The 23,191-nt window shown below is 44.3% G+C and overlaps 1 protein-coding gene across 1 annotated transcript in view; it reads left to right on the top strand.

Moving 5' to 3' along the window:
- Nucleotides 1-5,037: 5,037 nt before the first annotated feature.
- The window catches only part of PASD1 (PAS domain containing repressor 1), a 105,528-nt gene continuing 87,374 nt past the window's right edge, over nt 5,038-23,191 (top strand). Inside the window, exon 1 of the mRNA XM_012498767.2 lies at nt 5,038-5,271. The gene's annotated coding sequence lies outside the window, so the exon portion shown is untranslated. The remainder of the gene's footprint in view (nt 5,272-23,191) is intronic.

Raw genomic sequence — 23,191 nt, forward strand, 5'->3', positions numbered from 1 at the left:
GTGTGGGACTTTCAGGCATAACAAGAAAGGCATGTGAAAAGAGCAAATTCTCCCAATTACAACTGAGGAGGTGGGAGAAATACCTGGTTACAGGCTGTCCCAGGATTCCTTGGATGGTAACGGACCTTGAGGACATTCGTCCAGGATAGAAGATTAACACTGAGAAGGCCGCGCCAGTGTCCAGGAGGAAGTCAATTTCCTGGCCCTCAATAGTTAAACATACCCGGGGCTTAGTGAGGGTGATGACATGAGCTGGCGCTTGCCCTGGGCACCCTCAGTCCTGTTGTTGGGTCATCTGGTTGGGGGCTTCTGACCCAGGGAATCTTCATCCTCTGGGGCAGTGCACCTTCCAGTGATTGCCTCAGCATAGTGGACATGGATGAGGGGGCAGCTTGTTTCTCATTGGACAATCTTTTTTAAAGTGTCCTAGTAAACCACACTGATAACAAGCCCTACCAGGTGATTGGCCTGCTCCATTTTCTGTCCTCTCTGAACCACCAAGGTTTGATTGTCTGAGGGCCGTGACTAAGGCTGCAGCCTTTCTCTGATCTCGCTTTTCCTTTTGGGCCTGTTCCTCTTGGTCCCTATTATAGAACACCAAGGTTGCGAGGTTTAATAATGCCTCTAGATTTTGTTCAGGGCCCAGGGCTTGCTTTTGGAGCTTTCTCCTGATATCTGCAGCTGATTGGGTAATAAACTTATCTTTTAGAATCTATTGACCCTCAAGTGATTCAGGTGACAGGGGAGTATATTTTCTTGAGGCCTCTCGTAGCCGCTTGAGGAAGGAAGAAGGTTTTTCTTCCTTTCCCTGAGTTATGGTGGACATCATTGAATAATTCATGGGCTTCTTTCTAATTCTCCTTAGTCCTTCTAGAATACAGGACAACAGATGTTTATGACTCCAGTCCCCATGATCTGAGTCAAGGTCCCAGTGGGGATCCATACTGGGGATGGCTTGCTGACCGGTAGGGAATTTGTCCCTTTCTTCAGCTGTCATTCTATCACTTACTTGAGTAAGATACCAGGTATCTCCAAACTCTAGGGCTGCAGCTAAAGTTGCATTCTTTTCATTAAAGGCCAGGGTTTGATCTAACAGTAGCATGACATCTCTCCAAGCGAGGTCGAAGGTTTGCCCTAGACCCTGTAGGACATCTATGTACCTATCAGGATCATCTGAAAACTTCCTCAGGTCTGCCTTGATCTGCTTTAAATCAGAGAGGGAGAAGGGGACATGTACCCAGGTTGGACCAAATTCCCCTCCCCCTACAGCTTGAAGGGGACATAACCGATAGCCCGGGGGTTTTTGTGGTCCTTTGGAGATTTCTTTGCTTATTTCCTTCTGGGAAGGGGAGATTAGAGGAGGATTATCATTAATAGGAAGGGGAGCTATAGGGAGGCTAGGATATGGGGGTAAGCTGAGAGGTCCTCCTGTGGGATGCAAATTGTAAGCTTTGCATAGTTGTGTATTCTCCCTCAATGAAAAGAAAGCTTGGACATAAGGTATTTCACTCCATTTGCCTTCTCTCTTACAGAAAAGGTCAAGCTGCAGGATAGTATTGTAATTTGTACTTCCCTCAGGTGGCCATTTATCCCCATCAGAGAGAGAATACTGGGACCAAGCCGTACTGCAGAAAAAAATGAGCCACCTCTTTTTCAGGGTTTGTGGGTCAAATTGGTCCCAGTGGCTTAGAATGCATTTCAAGGGTGAACCTGTTGATGCCTGAGTGTTTCCCATCTAAAAGACAAAACCGCCCACGGTTTTTGTTTGTTTTGTTTCTCCCCTTGCCCAAGAACCCGCAACGGTCCCTGGACCCTGCTGATTGGAATAGTTGCGCTCACCAATGCTGAAGCAGAAACAACCCCTGCCCAAGAACCTGCAACAGTCCCTGGACCCTGCTGATCGGAATAGTTGCACTCACCGATGCAGCAGCAGAAACACTAGTTTTCCTCCCAGACCACATGGAGGACCGAGGAAGGTCAGATTTAGTGGCCCTTACTGACACATTCTCGAAAACCTGCACCATTGCCTGTCCTCCTAGACCACAAGTAGGACCAACCAAGAAAAATCGGATTTAGTGGCCCTTACCGATGCATTCTTGAAAACCTGTTAGAGTCCTAAGCATTCTCCTGTTAGTATTGGGACTTTACCCATGTCCTATAAAGATGTTATGCCCCAAAAATGAAGTGGAGGGCCATACCCTGAGGGAGGGAAGGGATCTCCAGGGTTGGAAGAGTAACACCTTTTGTCCTCACTTATATGAATAGGAAGGATACAATTTATGAGGCTCCCCATATCCTAGCTTCAGGAATAGCTTTTGTTAGGCTTATTAGTCTGAGGAGAGGAGGGATCCTAAAATTCCAGGTAGTCCCCACTATCACGGGTCTTTGGGCAAAAGTTATGTCTTTCTGATTGGTGAGCCCAGGTGCCTAAACAAGGTAACAGAGTCTTGGAGTTTATACTAGAAATCATTCTTATAGGAGAAACTAGAAAAGCACCAGAGACAGGTAACAATTTTTAGAAGCGGGACTAACCTCGGAGAAGAGAGGCAAGAGGAAGTTTGTATGGCAGGCATTAGGACCCAGGGGGCAAGGGTCAGGATAGATAGGATAGATGGGTGAGTCTCGCTTGGGCGACATGCCTTTGAGAGTTCCACTCATGGCCGCAGGGTCAACCAACTTGTTGTCGGGACCCTGGAGCTTCATGGCTTTCCTCTCTGTCGACCCTTGGCTCAGCCCAGAAGTACAGGAAAAGCGGAAGCTGTTTCTAGGCAAACCAACGCTCCCAACTCCTAAGAGTTGGGGGTTGTTAGAGAGCCCTTCCCAGAAAGCCTGACACCCGTGTCTTTAGTCCAGTGGCTGCGCTAGTCGCTTTTAACTGGCCGACAGGTGCCTGGTATTTAGCCCCCGAATTCTAAGGAAAAATAGGACAGAATAGGAAGCGAAAGGGGTCCGATGGTACTCACTGCTTGGCGATAGGCGATGGTCTCATCGCTAGGCGATAGTCTCACTGCTTGGCAATAGGCGATGGTCCCTTCGTGGTTGCCAAAATGTGTCCAGAATTGGTGGGTTTTGGTCTCACTGACTTCAAGAATGAAGCCCCAGGCCCTTGCAGTGAGTGTTACAGTTCTTAAAGGTGGCGTGTCCAGAGTTTGTTCCTTGTGATGTTCAGATGTGTTCAGAGTTTCTTCCTTCTGGTGGGTCCATGGTCTCGCTGGCTCAGGAGTGAAGCTGCAGACCTCCACGGTGAGTGTTACAGCTCTTAAGGCGGTGCGTCTGGAGTTTGTTCCTCCTGGTGGGTTCATGGTCTCGCTGGCTTCAGGAGTGAAGCTACAGACCTTTGCAGTGAGTGTTACAGCTCATAAAGGCAGTGTGGACCCAAAGAGTGAGCAGCAGCAAGATTTATTGCAAAGAGCGAAAAAACAAAGCTTCCACAGTGTGGAAGGGGACCCGGGCAGATTGCCACTGCTGGCTCAGGCAGCCTGCTTTTATCCCCTTATCTGGCCCCACCCGTATCCTGCTGATTGGTCCATTTTACAGAGAACCGATCGGTCCATTTTGACAGGGTGCTGATTGGTGTGTTTACAGTCCCTGAGCTAGACACAAAAGTTCTCCACATCCCCACTAGATTAGCTAGATACAGAGTGTCGATTGGTGTATTGACAAACCCTGAGCTAGACACAGAGTGCTGATTGGTGTGTTTACAAACCTTGAGCTAGATACAGAGTGCCGATTGGTGCATTTACAATCCCTTAGCTAGACGTAAAGGTTCTCCAAGTCCCCACCAGATTAACTAGATAGAGTGCCAACTGGTGCATTCACAAACCCTGAGCTAGACACAGGGTGCTGACTGGTGTGTTTACAAACCTTGAGCTATATACAGAGTGCTGATTGGTGTATTTACAATCCCTTAGCTAGACATAAAGACTCTCCAAGTCTCCACCAGACTCAGGAGCCCAGCTGGCTTCACCCAGTGGATCCCACAGGGGGCCGCAGGTGGAGCTGCCTGCCAGTTCCGCCCTGTGCCCCCGCACTCAGCCCTTGGGCGGTGGATGGGACTGGGCGCAGTGGAGCAGGGAGCGGCACTCCTCGGCAAGGCTCCGTCGGCGCAGGAGCCGACAGCGCAGGGCAGGCGGTGGAGGTGGGGCCAGGGGAGGGGGGGCTGGGGCTTGGGCAGGGGGATGGGGGAGGCGGGGGGGGGGGGGAGGCGGGGGGCGGGGGGAGGCGGGGGCGGGGGGGCGGGGGAGGCGGGGGGCGGGGGGGGCGGGGGGAGGCGGGGGGCGGGGGGGGCGGGGGGAGGCGGGGGGGGCGGGGGGGGGCGGGGGGGGGGGGGGGCGGGGGGGCGGGGGGAGGCTCAGGCATGGCGGCCTGCAGGTCCCAAGCCCTGCCTCATGGGGAGGCAGCTAAGGCCGGGCGAGAAATTGAGCACAGCAGCTGCTGGCCCAGGTACTAAGCCCTTCACTGCCTGGGGCTTGCCGGCCGGCTGCTCTGAGTGGGGGGCCGCTGAGCCCACCCCCACCCGGAACTCACGCTGGCCCACAAGTGCCATGCGCAGCCCCAGTTCCCGCCGGTGCCTCTCCCGCCACACCTCCCCGCAAGCTGAGGGAGCCGCTTCCGGCCTTAGCCAGCCCAGAAAGTGGCTCCCACAGTGCAGCGATGGGCTGAAGGGCTCCTCAAGGGCGGCCAGAGTGGGCGCCAAGGCTGAGGAGGTGCGGAGAGCGAGTGAGGGCTGCGAGGGCTGCCAGCACGCTGTCACCTCTCAGTTCCACAATAGAGCCATGATTGGATTCAAAAAGACCCCTCTTTTCTGGGATCCATATGTTTTCTGGGCTCCATTAGGTGCTGCTCGGGTAGTGCTCAGGGTTGCAGGGAGGGTGGAGAGCCTGGATTGGGGTGGAACCTTTTGACTCGACAATGTAAGGGCTACGTTGAAGTGGCTTATCTGCACCCCCAGTTCCAGAGGCAGTAGTTATCTCGGACCTTAACATCGCGAGGTCTAGGGAAAAATGCTACCACTCCTCCCCCCACTTCTGCCGCCATGCTGCCTCCGTGCCCACCCCGCCCTCTGCCACGCCCCCACCACGAGCTTTGCACTTTGGCGCCCGCGCACTTCCGTGGGGAGCTCACTGCTTGAGGAGTCAGTTAGAAGCTGCTCCTCATTTGCAGACTTTCCGGGTGCCCACCAGGCTCCCGGGCTCTCACCGGAGACCACAGGGAGGAGCTTCAAGGCACCCCAAGTCCCTACAGCCTCCAGCAGTGAAGACTTCCACAAGGGTGAGTGAAGTCTGTTAATGAAAGCTACTCCAAAGTAAAATGCCTTGGGGTGGCGGCGGGGAGCCAGGCCCTTTGTCCCTCGGTGGCTGAGGAGCCCAAGCTACTCCGTCAGAGACATTCCCTGCAGGACCCTCGTTTTCCTGGTCATCCTGGGAAGGTTGGTTGGGATGAGGCAGAGGGGGAGGGGTGGCGGTGGGTAGCTGGGGGTTTCACGAGGAAGACCCCGACATTCTGAACCTCCTCCTGCATTGGGCACCATCGCTGGTGCACCATAGGAGGCACCCATTGATTTTTCTTTGGACAGTTCGAGAAATTGAAGCAGAGTTGGGAAGAAAGGAAAGCGTGTGGTGTTGCGAATAGGCCGGCCTGAGCGGGCGGTTCGGGTGAGAACGCCAGGCGCTGTCCGGTAGGGCTGGGGCACGTCTCCATTACATCACAGTCGAGGATGGTGTGCTGGGGTGGGCGCACATATCGAGAGGTTTGCCCGGCTTTTAGCAGACTGAGCAGTTTGTGCGCGTGAAATCTCAGATTTAACAATTTTCAAGGCAGTAGCGGCTTTTCAAAGGATCTGCTTGAAGTTTTTGTTGTTGTTTGGGTTTGTTTTTTGCTTTTTTGGATTTCAAATGATGAGGAGTTTATGTCAGGATGTGTATTTGGTCACACTTAGACGGAGAGCACAGAAGTTGTGGCTACCTTAGAAAATGTGTTTTTACAAAATGGAGTCAGATTAGCGTGAAAGTGGCAGCAGCCATATATCTGAAGACCTATAATGGAGGCGAACGTGGGTGCGGTGGCAGGCACCTTAGTCTCAGCTACTCGTAAGGCTGAGTTTGAGACCAGCTAGGGCGGACTTAGCGAGACCTGTTCTCTACAAAAATAAAAAAAAAAAAAATTAGCTGGGCGTGTGGTGCCCAACTAGTCAGGAGGCAGAGGTGGGAGGGATTGCTTGAGCCTGGGAGTTCGAGGTTGCAGTGAGTCATGAATGAACCATGGCACCCCAGCCTGAGCAACAGAGCAAGACCCTGTATTTTCAGTCAAAACTTCCTTCAAAAATTACAACTCATAAGACAATATTTTATCAGTTACTCATCCATCTTAAGGGAACATAACTTTCCAATGTATAAAATCAAGAATGTAAATTAATCTATCCTGGATTATGTAATATGCGTGCCATACACCACTCAATATGCAGGAAAGGCAGGTGGCAAAGTCATACTCCAAAAGGGATCCAGGAACAGAATCAGGCGTCCTGGTTTTTTTGAGGTATCCCTACTGACTGGCTGTGCTTTTCTCTAACCTTAGTTCTTTCAGTAAGCTCAGTTGTATCTCAAGTAGATTGATTGTGCTTATTTCTCTGCCAGTTCTAGAACAGAGAGTACTGAGGGGTAAAGGCACTCAGGCAGCAAAAGAAAATCCTTTCCACCAAACTAAAGAGAATGGGCAGAAAGCATTGGACTCATGACTTTGAAAGTATTCAGGCCAATGTAGCCAGTAGATGCCCTCCAATCTGTCAGTACTTACTTAGAGAGACATCTGTCTTTGAAATTAGCCTAGCACTTCCTTGGGAGAGTTGGCAGTGATGGAGGGAGGATGTGGGGGCGGGAATTGGACCTTTCTTCCATCAGCAAAGAACAGGCGTGAGGGCTGTTCCTCTTTTCTTTTCCCAGCAAGTCAGGAGCCAGTGGGAAGTGGCTTTCTTTTTTCTTTTTTCTTTTTTTTTTTTTTTTTTTTGAGATAGAGTCTCGCTCTGGCCCAGGCTGGAGTGCAACTGGCGCGATCTCGGCTCACTGCAAGCTCTGCCTCCCCTGCCTCAGCCTGCCAAGTAGCTGGGACTACAGGCACCCGCTACCATGCCCGGCTAATTTTTTTGTATTTTTAGTAGAGACGGGGTTTCACCATGTTAGCCAGGATGGTCTCCATCTCCTGACCTCGTGATCCGCGCGCCTTCGCCTCCCAAAGTGCTGGGATTACAGGCGTGAGCCACCGCGCCCGGCCGGAAGTGGTTTTCTAATGGCTGGCCTTTATGTGCAGATTTCTTTGCAAAGTAATTCACAGATACCCAGTTTCTTGGGTGATAAGAATTAGACTAGAAATCCTCCTACTCTTAACTGAAAGCTGATAGGGTTGATAGGGTAATTAGGATTATGGGGAGAGCATTTGGTTGTTGGTAGTAAAACGAAAATTTGTGATAAAAGTGTAGTTTAACTCTCCTGGTTTTAGTCGCAACATTTCATTCAACACATATTCAAAAGTTCTGTTAGAGGCACGTTTTGAGCTAAGATATAGGGCAAAGCAACTGAGAATAAAGATGCAAGCTTTTAGGGAGTCCATAGGCTAGTGGAGCAGAGAAACGTGCAAACAAATTATTATATCCCATTATTTGCTTTGAGCTATAATATGTGAATAAGAAACCCAGACACTGGACTTCAAAGAGAAGGGAGTGATCAATTTATCCTGGGTTAGGGCCTCAGCCCATCTTCCCCAAAGAGGAAGATTTAGATTGGGTTTTGAATTATGAGATTAATAACTCTGGAAGGAGAAGGCAGAGGGAGACACACATACTAACAAAATGATGGAGGAGCAAAAATGCCTAGCATTTTCCGAAGCAGGAGGTGACCAGGTGAGGGTGGCTACCCTTGTGGCCTTTGAAAGAGGAGGGATCAGTTTGAGGGGTTGCCTTTCATTTCTTGGACAGTAGGGAGCCATGGCAGGATTTTAAGAAAGTGATTCCCTATACAGGTTGATATCCTTTATCCAAAATGCTTGGGACCAAAAGTGTATCAGATTTCAGATTTTGGAATACACGTATTTGCATTATGCTTACTGGGTGAGCATCCCTAATCTGAAAATCTGAAGTCCAAAAATGTTCCAGTGAGCATTTCCTTTGAGTGTCATATTTACACTTAAAAAGTTTCAGATTTTGTCCGGACGCGGTGGCTCACGCCTGTAATCCCAGCACTTTGGGAGGCTGAGGCAGGTGGATCACCTGAGGTCGGGAGTTCGAGACCAGCCTGACCAACATGGGAAAACCCTGTCTCTGCTAAGCCTGGCGCGCGCCTGTAATCCCAGCCACTCAGGTTGCTGAGACAGAAGAATTGCTTGAACCTGGGAGGTGGAGGTTGTGGTGAGCCGAGATTGCACCACTGCATTCCAGCCTGGGCAACAAGAGTGAAATCTGTCTCAAAATAAATAAATAAATAAATAAAATAAAGTTTCAGATTTTAGAGCATTTCAGGTTTTGGATTTTCGATTTTCGAGTCAGGGATGCTCAGCCATACGTACCACACCTGATTTAGAGGTGGACTCATCAGGATTTGCTGGGCTGGATTGTTTGGAGGCAGAGTGAAGGAGAGGGAGCTGTTAGCAGTGATCCTACAAGTTTTTGTTTTATACAACTGATTCCACTCAATGAGATGAGGAGCACTGGGACCAGGAGCAATTTGGGTAAGTTTAGTTTTGGACCTGAGCATAAGGTGCTGGTGAAGCATCTAGGAAGGCACTGCATATGCTTCTAGAGCCAGAGCTCAAAGGAGTAGTCATAGCTGGAAATAAAGATGCAGTGTCCTCAAGGTTTCTTTTTGGCAGAGGCTTCTGGGGACTACTAGCACCTCTTTGTGGCTCTGGTGTCAGGGAAATGAGTCAATGCCTACCCTGCTCTAGCCATAAACAGCTGCTGTGTCTAGTCATGCTGATGTAACTTAGATTCTGTCTGAATGTTGATAGGCAAAGGTCTGTGTGACAGAGGCTTCCACTAGATTTTCAAGGAGGTACTCCCCGAAAGTCAGTCTCTTAAAAGACAAGATCTAAGCAATTGTCTTTTTGTTTTGTTTTGTTTTGTTTGTTTGAGACAGGGTCTCACTCTGTCACCCAGTCTGGAGTACAGTGGCATGATCTTGGCTCACTGCAACCTCTGCCTCCCGGGCTCAAGCGATCCTCTCACCTCACCCTCCTGAGTAGCTGGGACCACAGGCATATGCCACTATGCCCGGCTAATTTTTGTATTTTTTGTAGAGACTGCAGGGTTTTGCTATGTTGTCCAGGCTGGTCTTGAGCTCCTGAGCTCAAGCGATCTGCCCGCCTCGGCCTCCCAAAGTTCTGGGATTACAGGTGTGAGCCACCATGCCCGAACAATTGTCATATTTTTTAATGGAAAATACAAACTACCTTTGACGTCCCAGTTTACACTGAAACTTTACATTTGCCCCTTGTCCTTTATCAAGGGCTTAAGATTTCGGCAAGGCTTTCTCCAAACACTATATAAATATTAAATTGACTTCCAAATGTTGTTTATGAGAACTGGAATACCGTTCTTGTTATTTGATATGTATTTATGGAGTGCGTGTGTTCTGACTTGAGTCTAGCTAATGTCGCAGTAGGGTAGGATGTTTTGGACGTTTGTGAGTTTTTCTTCTGATTCTATTTCTAACAATTAAGCACACTGTTTAGGTAACTGGTTGTTCCTTGATTATAGAGTGTTCATGACCACTAATAAATGTCCCCCATATTTAAATATACAAGTTGTACCTTTGGGATGGCAGGGAGCTAAGGGCCATCAGCTCTTTTATATGCTAATACCTGAGATCAAGGCGCACGATATTACTCAATCAAGCTAATATTTAGCTTTGGAAATTAAAGCCTAAATTCATGAATGTGAATACTGTTCTTCTTTCTGCGTTGATATTTAACCATAATGTATGTATGCACACAATGTTCCAAGATTTCTCCTTTTTGTTTTTATTTTTTTGATGATGTATGTTTCACTTGCTGCAATATTTGTTGATTTCATGAATACTACTGATATTTAGGGAAAGGATCCAAGAAGTGTTGAACTCCTAGTGTGTCTTTCTTTAAGCTTGTCTCCTTGTTAAGGTGAACCTTAACATTCAAGGTTAAGGTGATCCTTATCATTTGAGACATTTCACCAAATATGTGGGTGAGCAATGCACCTTAGACTTTTCAGTGAACTTCTCCACCCGTGTGGTATCTGATCCTCCTGAGAGTGGCCATATGCGGTAGGGAGGCCAGGGCTTAGCACCATTTTACAGGTACTCAGACAGGCTAGGTGACTTGCCCGAGATCACACAGCTAGTGCAGAGCTGGGACTAGATCCCAAGAATTCTGATCTCAAGAGGGGTGTTGATTTCCATTGATTTTGCAGTTCCCCCTACTTAAGTCACTGGATTATTAATTTTAAAGTGTGGATTAAGGCAAGTATATTTTGTTGGCTTGCTCTCCTCTAACTTTAGGTCTCCCAGTTGGGAGAATGAACTTGTAGGTTAATAGTTCCTAGTAGAAAGCAATAAATACATTCCTTAGTATAGACAATAAATTGTGGCAGTTTCACTCTCTTCCTTGGGCTGCGTCAAGATCACTTTGAAACATTCCTGGGTATTCCTCACAGAGGACTTAGGGCTGTTTACTGTTTTCCGTCTCCCATATCAGCCTCCTTTGCCAATCATCTTCAGAAATATAGGTGTAAGCTGTGCTGTAAGACATGAACCACACAGCACTTTGAAATGAGAAAGCTTTAAAGTAACAGGCAGGAATTTGAGGGGGAAATTGAAGTCTTTCTGCACAAAATGATTGTACTTTAAGGTGAAATTCACAAACAAAGTCAATCAACATGAAGAATCTGGAAACTCTCATTGAGAGTTGTTTTGTTTTTTTATACATTCCACAAGAAACAAGGTAGAGCTTTCGTGTAAAGTTCTAACTTGTGATTAGAGAAGGCATTTGAAGTGTATGGAACAGAGAGTATATTGTAGCTGGCAGCCAGGGCATTTGCAGAGCTTCATGTTAATGGGCAAGTGTCTTAACCATCAGCATTGAGAAAAGGAATGGCACAGGAGTGGGGGCTGAGGGTGGGGTGGGGAGAGGGGCTCTGGCATCAGGTAGCCAAGAGTCAGCAACAATTACAGAGATAATTTTAAGTGAGGAGGTCCATAGCATTTCTTTCAGGAAGTGAAAGGTTTCCTTGGCCCCTTTTTCTAATTTGAGAACAATGTGGCTCATACATTGTCAACCTTTTCACTCAGTGGTATATATTTTTTGACCTTTTAAGTGATATTGATGCTTAATTTATATATCCATCTTAAATTAATTTTGTTGGGTATAGATTTTTATGTATGGACATGGCCCTTTTTAAAAAATGATTCAACGGCTTCTAGGAGACAACTTCTCTGCTTTTTGGGATAAGGCATCCCTGCAGTAGGCAGAACAGTGGGGTAGGATTCAGGAGAACTGGGGGTTAGGCTGGGGATTACTTGAAGATAAGGGATTTAAAGGAAGTTAGGATTCTGTTCCTCTTCTCAAAGTTGAAATAAAGTAAAATAAATTAGGAGAAACCTAATTAGAAACCTAATTGCTAAAGGGTTTGTTTCTCTACTCAGACTTGCCCTGATTTAAAAACTGTATTTACAGAATGTTCACAGCCATGTAAAATAGACTGGAAAGAAATACTCTAATATGGCAATGTTTCCCTCAGAGTGGTAGAATTATGCTTGTGTTGTCTCTCCTTTCTATTTTGTAAATTTGGCACTCTTTAAAAAAGAAACCTAAAATAAATTTCCTTTTAAAAAATGAAATTGTAAAAAGAAACAAGAAGCCTGGCTCGTTCCCAGAATTCTAAAGGGGAATGATTGTAGAGCTCCACAAAACTGGCCAAGGAGCTACGTAGTGATGAAAGGGTTTGATCTCTTTGGGAAGTATTGTAGGGAACAGCTTTGCTGGCACTCCCACAGCCCCTTTCCTGTGTGGAGATTGGGCTGTGGGACCTTTGTCTTGAGTGGTAAATGCCCAGCATGCCGCCAGGAGCCCTGGCTGTGGTCACTCCCTCATGGAGCACCTTTTGGGTCTGAGGCTGGTAATTGTCCTGCTTCTTATGTGGTAAGCTGTCAGGACTGTGGGCTGCCAGCTGCCTTAGCTTTACTAAAAGGAGGTGGTTGATTCATTGTTTTACCGTGGATTGTCAGCTAAATAAAGCGGCCCACCACAGCCTCAGGGAGAAAAGCTCTCCATTAGGATTACACTGCCAGGTTGGAGAATGGCCCTTTCAATGCTGTACAGCCTCAAACAGGGGCTGTATTAAGCTGACCACCTTTATGCAAATCTCTCTCCTTTGTCCAAAGGCCCCCTCACGACAGAGGCCAGCTAAGCCTTTATGGACAGATAGGCTTTGTGCAATGCTGGGGGATCACTCAGGTTAGGTGTTTCCAGGAAGAAAAGTGGATTGAGGCGATTTTGTAAATGTCATTGCTAATAAATTGAACATTGGCAAAACTTGCACTTAAGACGTTACTTGGGAAGAACAGATTATTAAAATGGAACAGACTGAGGTGCCATAGAGTTCTAGAGTGCTGAAATTGTTGTCCTTTGGCATTATGCAAAACAACGTTATGTCTTTATCTGTCTTTTCCAGTTCATTTCTAGTTTCCTCCGGGATCCTGAGCTGCTTCGTTTTTGTCCAAAGTGGAGAGGCTGCTCCTATCTGTGCTCATCTCCTCCTTAGTTGCTTTGGCTCTTTTCTCTCTCCTTGCTGCTGTGTTTTCCCTCCACCCATCTAATAGAATATTTCCAAGGTCTTATCTTCTTTTCCCCATGTCACTCCCTTGGGGCGCTCAAGTGATTCGTCTAATTTCAAATATTCTCCGTGAACATGTCTTGTAGAGTCATGGATTCCCCAAGCTGAAAGAGACTTCCAAGTCATCTGTTCGACTCATGTCTATGTGGTCAAATTGACAATTCTTGTCAAATAGAGGTTGGAGTTTCTTCCATGTCTCATTGATGCCTAAGCATGCAAGAGAACCTAAAGTTGATGACTTTTCTCTCAGTACTTTTCCACGATTCAGTTTTTCTTTAGGAAAAAACACTCTCCCCTTTTGACCTTCAGCTACTTTAGCTCCCACTGCCCCAGGCCCATAACAGTAGCGACACATCTAATTCTTAATCTTTGTTCCTTCTCATATTAGTCTGCCTCCTTCATAGCATGTCTGGGAGTCATCCTCTCTTGCAACCTTTTTCTCTTCTTTCTGCAACAGCTAACCTCGAACCTCTTCTCAGCCTGTCTGCTTGAGCTCCCCTTGCGTCCTCTTTTAAAATTAGTTTGATCTTGTGAGTCAATTCTCAGAAAATTTGAGTAGTGCCCAGATACCTTGCATAGTAAATAAAAATGTTAGCATCTTCAGTTAGAGAATCTAGCCTGACTTGACCGCTTTGATTTTCTCATTTGATTTTTCTTAACACCTTTTAACGTTCCAGCTGCTCGATTTTTAGAGAATTATTTTGACAGTTGTAAGTTATAAGAGCTATAGCTCTTCTTTGAAATAATAATATTTTAATTTTTCTTTAGGTCCTTTTGATTTACGAAAACCCCCCACAACAACAACAATAATAACAATAGCAATGAAAACAGCAGGCACAGTGCCTTGCCCATAGTATGTTTGGGGGCATGAATGATGAATAAATAAATAAAAGTATTTGAAATCACTGTAGATAACTTGATTTGCCCAGAAGCCAGAAATGTAGAACCCGCTGTCCTAGAAACTGTATTCTTTCTTCCTTGGTAAATTCCTATGGCATCAAGTAGAGGAAACCGTAATAAATATGGACTGGGAGTGGCCTAAAATATTCCACTATAATCTGTAATACTTTCAGGTTCTCTACGGTTTAAATTTTTCTGTTCGTTTATATATGTAAATCTTTCTGTTTAAAAAGTCCTTTAATGAAGTGTTCCAGTATCATTTTCTCTAGATTGTTTTACTGATTGGCTGTCAATATTTTAAATTGAAAATGGACTGGAGACAGAGAAAAACTCACCTATCAAATTCTTAATTAAATGATTCATGAAGATGTCTTTTAAATGGTTCACTTGAAATATACCTTTATATGAACAGAAATGGCTATCTCCATTTTGAGTCATCCGTATTAGTTCGTTCTTGCATTGCTACAAAGAAATGCCTGAGACTGGGTAATTTATAAAGAAAAGAGATTTAATTAACTAACAGTTCTTTAGGTTTTACAGGAAGCATGGTATTGGCTTCTGGATGGAGCTTTTACTCAGGGTGGAAAGTGAAGCGGGAGCTTACACATCATGTGGCTAGAGCAAAAGGGGGTGCAGGAAGATGGGGTGGTGATGGGGGATGGGGAAAGGGCATGCTGGGGGTAGAGGTTTGGGGTGGGGGGTGAGGGAGGGGAAGTTTTGGGGTGGGGTGGGGGCTGGGGGTGGGATTGGGGGAAGGTGCCACATACTTTTAAATGACCAAATCTCCCAAGAACTCACTCACTATGGAGAAGACAGCACCAAGCCATGAGGGATCCACCCCCATGATCCAGTCACCTCCTACCAGGCCCCACCTCCAACCTCAGGGATTACAATTCAACATGAGATTTGGACAAGGACAAATATTCAAACTATATCATCATCTGTCCTGCACGTTTTCCTACATTTTTTTCTATGTCTTAGGTCGTTCTGTTCCTGCGTCTCATGATCTCTGGAGAAGTAAAGAGTTCTTGATTTTTCACAATTTTCAACTAGCTGAATGTTATTCTTCATAGTTTTACAGACTATGTTTAGATAGCCTTGTGTTGCTGAGAGAAACTTGCCCTATTCGCTGCACTGATCGGGGAGAGACTGACAATACAGGACTTTGATACAGTACCAAGTAAGGCAGGTGCCATAAGGGGTACAGGCAAGGTGCTGTGGAGATGGAGGAGAGAGGATCAGAAAAGGCTTATTGGAGAAGATGCTTTGGGGGAAGTGCTTTGAAAGATTTATATTACTTCATTAAGTAAAGATATAGGGAAGGACATTTTAGGCAAGGAGATGATCATGAGCAAAGGCTGGGCAGTATGAATGAAGAGTGAGTGTCTGGATAATAGTGGGTACTTCCTGGAATTCAGGAATGGTGTGATTGGAAAGGTGAATTGGGTTGTATTATAGAGAGCCTTGGGTGACAGGCCGAGACAGTTTTATTGTGGTGATACTTAAAATCTCCAGACAAGAACACATGTGATTGTAATAGGAGAGCACATTCAATAAATATTTGTGGAGAAATCATATATTGAACTTCTTGTATTTCCCCTTTACTAACATGTTGTCTGTAATGAGGCAAGGTAGACATGAATTTAATAAACCAAACCAAACTCAAACCTGTCTAACTAAGTGGGTTCCAAAGTCCACATGACTACTCTTGCTTGCTTCACAATGGCTTCAAGCGACAAACCTTGTGAGGGGATCTTCCTTGAGATCACAATTATGCCAAACAGGTAGTCCCAAGTGCCAGTCACTAGTGAAGTTAAGCACTGGGCATAAGTGCCAACTGTGGGCACCTAGCCAGGTGCTTGCCAGATGCTCCTTGGCTGATGTGAATGAAAGTCATCTGTGGAGGAGTGGCTCCAGTTCATGTCACCGGATGATTCTTGAGCTTCTGCCCTGTGCTAGGTGCTGCAGACAGGGAGAAATCAGACCGCATTCTGGCCTTGTGCTCATACTCCACTGGGGGAGACAGACAAGGGGTCAAATAGTGATCATACGTCTTAGAAAGTGACAAGTGCCCTGAGACAGTAGCGGACAATGAATTCTAGAGGGTTCAGGGAGAAGGAAGCTGAGGAAAACATTTGTGAGAGTGCATTCTACCTGAATCTGGAAAAACTTGAAAAACAATGACGTACTTTGGGATTCAAGTCCATACATCCAGGTTCCACTTACCTTTACACCCAGTAGATGCTGTGGGGGTATATTTTGCCAAACATCAGAAACAGATTGCTCTTTGGGGACTACACTCTTTGGCTTTGGCGTTGGTGTGCTCCAGAGGCAAAAATGGTGTGTCCCTCAGAAAAGGCAAGAATGCTATTTGCCTAAAGTGAAGCAAGTCCATAGAATCTGTTAAAAGAAGTTTTGGAACATCAACACTTACATTTTCTTCTTTTATTATTAAAAAATAGAGACGAGGTCTTGTTATGTTGCCTAGGCTTGTCTTGAACTCCTGGGCTCAAGGAATCCTCCTGTCTCAGGCTTCCCAAAGTGTTGGGATTACAGGTGTGAGCCACTGCTCCCAGCCATCACGCACTTTTGTATCTATAAACCAAGTTAAAGATTACAAGTAAGAGTCTTTACATTGCAGAAAAAGGAGAATTCCCTTAGAGGCAGATCTAAACACCATCTCTAGGGCTTGTATCAAAGACCACTGGACAAAATAGCATCAGAAAGCTCAGTCCCTTTGGTCAAGTAAACCATCGTGGTGATTGCAGGGGGCTGGAATTGGGAGGAGACTAAAGACATTTGGCTTCGTGCAAAAGCTAAAAGCAGTTTAAGAACATTTTTTTTTGGCGGGGGTGGGGGGAGGTGATGAACATTCCCAGTTTCTCCAATCGATAGCATTTCTGTGAGAATTGTAACACTATGAAAAGTCATTTCTAATCTGGAAAGTCTTGGTGGTTGAAAAGTTTCTCTTACCTTTATTTTCAGTTATGTGATTATTGAATTCCCTGGTGTTGCTAGACAGGCTATTTTTTATTTAAAAACATCTCTTTTTTCTAAGATGGTCTGGATAGACTATCCAGTGCCCATACACAACATTCATCAGTTTTTCAATCTCTCATTCTCAGGTAAGAAAACGATTTTTGTCTTTCAGACTTTACTTTTGTACTTACCTTTTTATATTTTACTATGTACTTGTAATGGAAGTAAGATTCCTCTGTTTTTTGAAACGGATCATCAAGTTGTAAGTGGGGAAAATCTAAGTAATGAGCTGGAATTTTTTTTCTTTTTTGAGACAAGGTCTCTCTCTGTGTGTCACCCAGGCTGGAGTGCAGTGGCACAATCATGGCTCACTACAGCCTCAACTTCCAGGGCTCAAGCAATTATCCCACCTCAGCCTCATCAGTAGCCAGTGAGTAGCTGGGACTACAGACATGTAGTGCCATGCCCAGCTAATTTATTTTTTATTTTTAAAATTATTTTTATTTTTATTTATTTATTCTTTTGAGACAGAGTCTCACCCTGTCACCCAAGCTGGAGTACAGTGGCACAATCTTGGCTCACTGCAACCTCCACCTCCCAGGTTCAAGTGATTCTCCTGCCTCAGCCTCCCAAGTAGCTGGGATTACAGGCACCTGCCACCATGCCTATATATATATATATTTTTGTATTTTAGAAGGGATAGGGTTTCACCATGTTGGCCAGGCTGGTTTCGAACTCCTGACCTCAAGTGATCCGTCCACCTTGGCTTCTCAAAGTGCTAGGATTACAGATGTGAGCCACGGCGCCCAGTCCTAATTTTTTGATTTTTTTGTAGAGACAGTGTCTCCCTGTATTCTCCAGGCTGGTCTTGAACTCCTGGGCTCAAGCGATCCTCCTGCCTCAGCCTCCAAAAGTGTTGGGATTGTAGGCGTGAGCCACCATGCCTAGCAATAAGCTGCATTTTAAAATAATAACACCTGAGTTAGTAATTCATCCACTGCTCAGTCAGGCTTAAAGCATAGGCCAAGATGTAACATCATTCAAATAGTCAAAATCAACTCTTATCCTAGTGAATTGATTACATGTGAAATTGTGTAGCATCAATAATAAAAATATCTGTTTATGGATGTTCTTGATTTTCACCAATGACAACTACAGATTTAAAGTGCAAATCATATTTTATCTTGAGATTCTACTTGATCACTTTAAATGTAGCACTCTTCTAATTTCCCTCAGAGAATTATAAAATCAAGTGAAGGAAAGAAGATGTCTTAGTTTTGATAAATTGGTGACTGTAGATCAATAAGAAGTGTGTGTGTGTATGTGTGTGTGTGCACACGTGTGTATGTGTACTCAGTTGTAGAACAGGTGCAAACAGAAGTGAACTTTAATGTTAATTTTCGCCAACTCCTGTAATGTTATGTTTATATAGCTATTATATGATTGTATTCTCTCAAAACATAGCATATATTTATTGCCATAAATGTAATTTGTTTTTTTCCATGATTTGCCATAAATGTAATTTGATACTTCTGTAATTAAAAAGTAAATAGATATAGAAAATAGATTTATAAATCTTAAGATATAACAATTACAGCTCATTCTCACCCAATTCTTTCAAAGGGGGCATTTTTCCACCTATGCGGCTGGTCAATTCTGTAAATATATGTTTTGAAATTACATGAGACAGCCCAGTGCAGTGGTTGCGCACTTGTAGTCTTAGTTATACAGGAGGCTCAGGTGGGAGGATCGCTTGAACCCAGGAATCATTAATAGAAGCCAGCTGGGCAATATAGTGAGACCTCGTCTTGAAAGAGACAAAGAGAGTGAGAGAATGAGATTTACATTTCTGTTATGCTAAGTTGCTCATTTAATAAAAAGTTCTCAATAGAAACACAAATTATCCTTGCGCAGCCTTGAAATTCCATTTTGGGTCCATTTCCTTAGTATAGGAATTCTACTGTGGTGGTACATATAGTGAACAGATTTTACCTTGTTTCTGTCTTCAAAGTTATTTCAATGGCAGGGATTAATAGCATATTAATTTATGGCTCATACTGTTTGCCTGAAGGAGACTTATCTTACACAGATAATTCTGACGGAGACATATACCATAATGCACAGTCATTGCAATTGTTTTGTAAAAGAAAGGTTAGGTCAGAGTCTTTATTTATTTATTTATGAGATGGAATCTTGCTCTGTCGCCCAGGCTGGAGTGCAGTGGTGCGATCTCGACTCACCAAAACCTCCACCTCCTGGGTTCAAGTGATTCTCCTGCCTCAGCCTCCCGAGTAGCTGGGACTACAGGCATCCGCCACCACGCCCAGCTAATTTTTTTGTATTTTTAGTAGAGACAGGGTTTCACTATGTTAGCCAGGATGGTCTCGATCTCTTGACCTCGTGATCTGCCCGCCTCGGCCTCCCAAAGTGCTGTGATTATAGGCGTGAGCCACTGCGCCCCGCCCTGAGAGTCCTTTATTCTTAGAGTTGTTTCCCAGGTATTTGGGCAGGCTATGCTGGAGACCTTTATGGGAGCACTTTGAACTGCAACCAGTAAACCAGTTAAAAAGGATCTCTGCTATTACCACATTCATCTTTCCCTGGACCATTCATAAACCTTGGAGGGGATCCTAAGACTAGTATTTTTGTCACAGAGACCATTCCATATTTGTTAGGCTTTCAAAGTTTCCATTTTGTCATGCATAAGCCAAAATGCATGCATAGGTGTTTGAGGATAGAAAATAAAACAAGACAAAGACACATTGAAGTCATCTTGGAGATTCTCTGTGCTCCTGGATCTATGAAAAGTGCTGAGACGTCTTGTGTCAAGCAATCTGCTTCAGTATATTTAACCAGCATTTTTCAAATGTTCTCTGCTAAGGAACACTTAATACCTGTTTTTATTTTTGCTTAATCCTATTAACATCTTTTGGTATTCGTGTTCTGCAGGACCAGTGACCTTTAGGAAAGTTGTTGTCACCTGTATGATACCATTGTATATATATGATCAGTGGTATTTGGCTTAGCTATATTGAATTCCCCAGGAATAATATTGACCAGCTATTTCTGAGCCAGAAGACCATCAGCTAATTGCAGTGTCAAACTTCTTATGACAACTGGTCATGAATGTTTTTGTGTCAAATTCTCTGATGTGTTGATTAAGGCTCTGGCAGGTTTGAAGGCATCAAAAACTCCTGAGATATCTCCAGTAGGTTCAAAAACTGGCCTTGCAGGCTTAAGAACTTTCTCTGCTGCAGAGACAACAGAAACAAGCCTAACTCCCCAAATCCAGAATGAATCTGTTGACTCAGTCCCCTCTGATCTTAGATGCTGTTGCACGGGGATGACATTTGCCAGAGATTTCTCCCATCTCTCTCTTCTCTGAGTGGCTTTGAGATGATGGGTTTTGATAACTGAGTTCACCTCGTTGGAGAGAAAGTGTGGACACCAGCATCACAGCTGTGGAGAACAAAAAGGCTCCTTCCCTTCCAAGGAAGCTGGGAAGGTGGATTGTTTCATTGAAGAGTTAAAGAAAAGAGTTTTAGAATATATTATTTGTTTTTTTTTCTTTTTTCAGGATCATCTGTTGGGCATTTAAGTCACAGACCAAATCCCATTCCATGTTTCTGAGAACCCATCCTTTAAAATACTGTAGAAAAATGGGTTTGCCTGTAGTTTGACAAATTAACTTTTCTTTAAGGAAACAGCAAAATGTGATTTTCCCTTTCAGCAAAACTTTGAAATTCTTTGCATCAAGTTTCGGTGAGTTTTATTTTTAGTGTGTGTGATTGGAATTCTGTTTAATACATAATTTGTAAAAGTCGGCATCTGTTTATATTGTATATAAGGTAGATCCAGTGTGGACAATGTCATATAAAATGTTAATCTTACAAGCCAGTAAAGGCTTCAAGTTTAACTTAAGCCTGTTACTAACTTTGCAAAATTTTTTGATGAGCTGAGTGACTAGAAAAACCCTAGTTTCTATAAATTTTAATAAACTCAAGTGAGAAAATGTATATAAAATGAAGTTTTACCCTTACATGAGTAATAATAGAAGTTTTAAAAGTGTTATGCAGATCTGTAGAATCCAAGTCAAAGGATAAGTTGTTATTCAGCTTTTGTAAGGAGCAAAGGAATAACTGTAGGAAGCTTAAAAGCTGTAGACATTTTAGGGAAAGAGGCATAGTGAAATGGACATGAGACTAATGTAATCTTGACTGAATTTTAACTTTTTAAGCAATCATTTGCAAACTCCAGTGCTTTAATATTAAAACATGATTACTTCATTCATTTATTCATTGAATAAAAATTATTTGGAGAAAGTGAAGATGGGAGATGTGCAGGAAAGAAAGAGCCTCTATTCTGGGGGTGTTGGAGGCTGTCATTTAGTACTTCACATTATTTTTCTTGTTAGACAAGATTACACATATTGGATTGCCTCAGTGGATTGAAATGGAAATTCTATTGAAATATAATGGGTGAAAGTAGTTTTTCTTCTATAATGGTTTGCTCTCTTTATCTCAGTAGCAGTGCAGTCTATTTTCTCTGTGAGTCTAAGAATGACAACCTGAGCTTTTCATTAGCCAGGGAACCCTGAGCTTCACTCTAGCAGAGTTCAGGGCATTTAAGAAAAAGTATGATTACTTTAACCCAGGCACTTCCCTACTGTCCATAACCCCAGATGCTGACTCTCTGTGCTTCTGTTTCTGTATTCCATCTGTGCTCTTCATTTTTATTTCTCCCCCTTAGCTTCCAGAACACTTTATGTATGACTTTTTCATGGAATTTATAAATTTTGATCTTGTATTCTAGTTATCTATTTACAAGTCTAATCTCCAAGGAGCAGAACAAATTGACTTCATCCCTTTATTCTCCAGAGTCAGCCACAGAGTCCACACTTAGAAAATGGCTATAAAATGAGTTAATGTTAAATGAATAAGTGGAATTTTATTTACGGAAGACTCTTCCGGAAAGATGTGTTACATGATGTGTGTTATCTTTATTTCCACAAACGAGTCTCTACTTTTTATATAAGAGCTATCTGGTAAAGAGAACCAGGATATTAGAATATGGGATTTTCTCCTGTTGACCTTTTCCTTTGAACATGCTCCCTTTACATCTTTTCTTATAGATGAACTATCAGTTACACGTTTTGAGTTTCTCATTCTTCATTTTTGGTAAATTCTTTGGTTGATTTTTTTTTGGAGAGGAACCCATATTAGAACTTGGGGACAAAATGATGAAAAAGGAGAGAGGGAAAGAGCAGGATACAGGAATAAAGTGTCCACTAATGAGCCCCAGCAAGAGAGGCCATGAACAGCCAGCTCTGTCAGCTCAATTTTGCGTAGCTCTCAATTCAATGAGTAGCTGAAATAGGATAGAGTCACAGTGTGTGAAGAGTAGACAGGAAAATTTCTCTAGGAGGTGTTCAGGGGCAATATTCCCAATAATATGTCCTTGAATCTTTTCTTTTTCTTTTTCCTTTTTTTTTTATTTTTATTTTTTTGAGACGGAGTCTCGCTCTGTTGCCCGGGCTGGAGTGTGCAGTGGCACGATCTCGGCTCACAGCAACCTCCGCCTCCTGGGTTCAAGTGATTCACCTGCCTCAGCCTTCTGAATAGCTGGGATTACACGTGTGTGTCACCACCCCCGGCTAATTTTTTGTATTTTTAGTAGAGACGGGGTTTCACCGTGTTAGCCGGGGTGGCCTCTCTACTGACCTCGTGATCCACCACCTTGGCTTTCCAAAGTGCTGGGATTACAGGCGTGAGCCACCGCACCTGCCCCCCTCCTTTTTTTGAGACAAAGTCTCACTCTGTCACCTAGGCTGGAGTACAGTGAGTGGCATAATCATGGCTCCCTGCAGCCTTGACCTCCCGGGCTCAAGTGATCTTCCTGCCTCAGCCTCCTGAGTAGCTGGGACTACAGACCTGTACCACCATGCCTGGCCTGTCTTTGGATCTTGAGTGCATCTAAGAGTATCAGCCTTGGTTCAGTGTCATGGTCCACTCGGATATGACAGCAACAAACACCCAAAGGGGCTTTAGGAGACCTCCAGGTGGGAGAGAGGTGTAGCAGGGGCCTAGAACTCAAATACTGGAGGGGGAAGTGATGAGGAAGAGACAAGGATGGAATGCACTTCAAGATTCTTACCTCCTCCGAAGCCTAAAATGCTGCTGCACTTCAGCTTTGATACTGTCTAGAGGTTTGAAGTGCACTGGACTGTCACTCCTTGCTATAGACCAGGAATTCTCAAATATTCAAATCCCGTGTCTTAGCAATCACTGTCAAGGGACTGAGCTCTTAACATGATGGAAACCAAACTCTCTCCTATTTTTTTTTTTCAACGAACAACACTGATGTGTTTACAGACACTTTGTCAGCATATTTATTATTTTTTGTGAGTTTCAAGAGCAAGATCAATTGCTGAAAAGTTATTGGACATAAATGTAATTGCTACAG

This window comes from Nomascus leucogenys, chromosome X (assembly GCF_006542625.1).
Source record: "Nomascus leucogenys isolate Asia chromosome X, Asia_NLE_v1, whole genome shotgun sequence".
In the NCBI taxonomy this organism is placed as follows: domain Eukaryota; kingdom Metazoa; phylum Chordata; class Mammalia; order Primates; family Hylobatidae; genus Nomascus; species Nomascus leucogenys.